The 4741-nt window shown below is 35.3% G+C and overlaps 1 pseudogene; it reads left to right on the forward strand.

Annotated features, from left to right (window-relative positions):
• Positions 1–937: 937 nt before the first annotated feature.
• LOC113236947 lies at positions 938–1522 on the forward strand (annotated as a pseudogene).
• The last annotated feature ends 3219 nt before the right edge of the window (positions 1523–4741 follow it).

Below are 4741 nucleotides of genomic sequence, written 5' to 3' on the forward strand. Positions count from 1 at the left end.
AATACAAGTTTTTATAAATAAAAATTATTATTCTGCATTGCTAAATAAATACCCTCCGTACTACCAACAAAAACATCTCAAATATAATGCAGTAATACACCGCAAATCCTGTACTTAAAAAGCACTAATGAAATTTTTGGTGTACTTGGGTAAATATGATAATATTCCGTTTGAGTGGTTCTAACGTTTACCATGAAATTACTCCTTAAAGTATAGTTTATAAACATTTACATTCAGGGTAAACTTAAAATTTGAATTTAATTTTTTAATAATGTTAGACTTTTTTTTTACTTATTACGTTTTTACAAACATCGTTCTATTGTAAAATTCCAAATTAGGCGGGGAAAACTTGGATGAGGAATGGCTTGCATTAGAAGAGACTTACACTCACCATTGGGTGGATACAAGTTGAAAAAGAAGATATTACAAATGAAAAAAAAAAACTTTTAAAAAGAATAATCACTACCAAGCATAATAAACTAAGCAATGAAAGAACATAACCTCTAGCAATTAACACAACACAAAAAAGATTTTCTTTTAGTAGCACTATCAAATTTGTACGGTCAGCAAATGGAGTGTAAAAAGCATCGGATTAAAGGGTAGTACCGCAATTAGGTGTAACGGTGGCGGGTAATGAGTTGTAAGTTCTGCCGTCGATAATTGCTGACCGTGCCGCAGCGGTGTAAGGGATGAGACCGGCTCTATATGAAGTTAAATTCATAAGTCATAATTTTGTATTTAAAGTTTTTCGCGCGTATTTTCACGAAAATGCCAAAATAAATTATAACTAAATTTAATTTCAGTTAAATAGTAAAGATAAATTAAATCTACGTATTTAAATACATTATTCGTGTAAATTAAAGTGCCATTCACAGTGTTTTTTTCGAAAGCATATGTAGTTCCTTACGCCAAAAATATTTTCTCTGATATTTCTAGTATGTTAAAAGTAAAACTAAATTTGATAGCGGCAGCATGTGACAATATGGGTATCGGAGTAAATGGAACCCTACCGTGAAGGCTCAAAAATGAAATGGCATACTTTAGTAAAATGACATCTCGAGTAACAGATTCATCAAAGAAGAATGCAGTAATCATGGGACGACGAACATATGATTGTATCCCAGACAAGTACAGACCATTGAGCGGTAGAGTTAATATTGTATTAACAAGGAGTGTTGAAGAGCTAAAAAAAAGAGTACCCCGAGAAGTAGTTGTAGTAAATGGCTTAGATGAAGCCATTCAGCGCATTGAGGGCAGGCAGGACATTGAGTCTACCTGGGTCATAGGGGGCTCTGAGGTTTATAAGCGCTCCATGGTCCACCCAGCTTGCGATAAAATTTACCTTACTGAGATCCAAAAGTCATTTGAATGTGATACATTCTTCCCATCCATAGACCATGGTCAATTCGTCCTAGTGACTGAAGATGGAGTGCCTCAGGATTTGCAGCAAGAGGGAGACACATCATACTATTACAGAATTTATAAAAAAAATGTAATTAAATTTAGGAGATGTGTTTTGTAAACATATAAAATCACAATTTTAACCGACTTGAAAAAAAGGAGTAGGTTCTCCATTCAGCTATATTTTTTGTGTGTATATGTTCTATTACTCCGATATTTTGTGAACCGGTTTCCTTCCTTCAGCCTTCAGTGTTAGTCCAATTAGAAGAAAATATTCCATCTCTAAGGTCGGCAAATTAGGGGGTGAATCCGGTTTACGTTATCGAATTTTAATAAAATTTGGCAAATATAAACACTAAAAGTGATCTACGAAGACTAGGGATCAATTAAATTTGAAAATAAAATTGACCAAGTAGAGTTGATCCCTAGACATTTTTGGCGAGTGTAATTTGTGATTGTTTAGTAGGTGAAGGAGAACGTTGTGAAACATGTCAAAGAACGCTGGCAACCTGTGTAAAACCTTCGGCCTAAAATCTCTCTTTAGAGGAAATCGCCTTTTGGCACCATTGACTTACAAATAAATGGACGACGGGTCTAATACAAAAACCACGAAAAAAATGTCCCAAGTCAACCTATTTAAACGTAGTGACATGTAAGGGAATATGAAAAAGCTAAAACGTTGAATTTAAATTGTAATGTCATCGCAGTACTGTCTAATTTTGCTTGCTTCGCTGTCAGTCGAACAAACGAAGACTAAAGCGTGAAAGACGCTCTGTATACGATTTTAACGCCCTATAAGTTCGGACACTTTTTAGCGCGGACCCGACGTCCATATAATTGTAAGTCAATGTTCGGCAAAATCTGAATTTTATCAACGCTTTAAATTTGCACCATATCCTGTTACCAATTTCCAGTTCAACTAATAGGTGTAATTTAAAGGATTAAGCCTTCATAAGTGAAAGTTTCCTAAAATTGAAATATATTTCTATGTTAGCTCATTTGCTAGTTGTGATTTACAATGTGCGTTTAATTTGTTACCCGTGGCTATTGTGTAACCTACATTTCAGTTTTATAGTTCTTGTTGTTAGTTAGTTGCATGACTTAACTTCTTAATTAAAAGGGGAATGTTTTGTAAAATGAAAAGAATAATTAAGAGGTTTATTCGTAACACGCAGCTTAGAAAATTTACAAACAGATTGCTAATGAGAAGTACCGAAAAATACACTACCACGACAAGTAAGAAATAAACATAAAGGTGACTTCACACAGTACGTGATTTTAAAGATCCTCACACGGCTGACGACTACTGACACCCACACACCGACCTTGAACGTTTCATATTAAAAATTAACCAATTTTCATATTAATAAATAACCAACTGCTTCCGTGGCCAAACGCCATGCTGGTCTGATACGCAAAGGCCAGACCGGAAGAAATATTTGTATAGCCTACATTTATTTCTCTCGTGAGTTGGGGTGTCTATATGTGTGTCATGGCACCCGCGATACAGGGTTTCCCTGATCAGAGGCTCTGAGTGTGTAAAAAAAACAACTAACCAAATGACAGCTACGGATACGTTTGCGTTATCAAGGACGAGTCTTTTCCTGTTGTGCGAGTTCCTGTGTCAACATATTATAACCTCTATATGATGTGTTCAGGAACCGCATGTTGCGACTGGCGAAATGGCGGCAAATAAAAACTTTTCTCACGCAAGTCACACAACCGTAGTTTAATTTAATTCGTAGACAAACTTGAGTCGGCCCCAACTATCATATCGTTCGATATAAGTAACGTGAAATTTGTCAAAATTGTTTGCTATTGATATTTCATTTCGAATAAAACTTCAATTCAACTGATATTAGAGTTGAGGTCGAATAAAATTGTTTTGTTTTTCAGAGACGTTCGATATTTGAATGTAATAATAAAATCGGTTCCGATGTAATTATTATGCAATAATAGCCTTTTCACAGATAAGAAATTTGTTCTAACAAAACAGTTCATCGTTAAGCTGGTCGTAATATGCGATTTTTTAACTCATCATAGAGTGTTTATGATATGTGTGTAGATATACAACAATTTCACGATCCAAAATGATTTTTTTAAATGTGTAGCTTTACTAAGAAGGTTATATAATTTAGGTTCTTTTCTTATTGTTTATTTTAATACTGTCATAGCTTTATTTACATTTCTTTTCTTTTGAAAATTCTAGCCGGCGACGAACGTGTTAATAATTCACTTTGAAAGAGTAAATCGTGCTCTTGTAAAGCCTGTATTATCATACATCAAAAGTGCTTTTAACACGAGAATGCCATAAAAATAATACGAACAACATGAAACAAATGGTGTAAATTTATCGACGAATTTCTTTCCTAGAATCTTTAAACCAATTCCCTGAAATTTGGCACTTTGAAGATGTAGCGTGTTTGAAAGTGTTATAATATTGAGAAATTAACCAGACAGCCTGTTTTAAAAAGTTTTAGGTTTTTTGAAATCATTGAAGAATGCCTTATTGTGCTGTTTTGGAGTACAAAAATGATAGCCTAATAATTCAAGCCAAGTAAGTCTTATTATAATAGATTTTAAATTTTCTGTTTATCGAATTGAACAGGCCGTGACCATGGGAACTTAAATAAAACTTTTGAAACTGTATTTCACTCATTGATGTTAATTTAAATCTTACACACAACCACCGTCCTACGCAAACCGCACCCTGGTTCATCACATCTGTTATCGGCTGGATACATCGCAGACCGACGGAAGCCATGACCAGATGTCGGAGCGAGATTAGATCATCTAATTGAATCATTGCTTGGGGTGAGATTTTGCTGGTAAGGCGGAATTTCACAGCTATACATTATTATTATATAATAATAAGGCTTCATTAAAAAAAAAATATTTCAAAAACAAAATTCCATTTATACAAAACATGCAAAATTAAAATGAAATTAGGATAATTATAGTTTCAAATTTAAATACGCGATTGAAAATTTATTGGAAAGCTCATCCGATGGACGTAGGCCTCCTCCATCCTGTGCCACTCATCCCTGTCCGCAGCCAGTCGCGTCCACGTTACCCCTGCCACCTGGGCGATATCGTCCCTCCAGTGCTGGCGCGGCCGCTCTTGCGGCCTACGGTTCAGTCGTGGGTACCAGTGGATTACATTCTCGTTCGACTGCTGTCGGTAGACCTAGCTAGATGTCCAGCCCATCGCCATTTCAGACGAAAACCAATTTTTCCCGCATCTGTTATCTTCGTTTGTCTTCGAATTTCTTCACCAGTTATTCTGTGTTTCACAGCTATATATACGTGCGTTTAATAAAAATCAATGGTATCCACAAAC

This window comes from Hyposmocoma kahamanoa, unplaced genomic scaffold (genome assembly GCF_003589595.1).
Source record: "Hyposmocoma kahamanoa isolate Upper Pololo Valley unplaced genomic scaffold, ASM358959v1 92, whole genome shotgun sequence".
NCBI classification, from domain to species: domain Eukaryota; kingdom Metazoa; phylum Arthropoda; class Insecta; order Lepidoptera; family Cosmopterigidae; genus Hyposmocoma; species Hyposmocoma kahamanoa.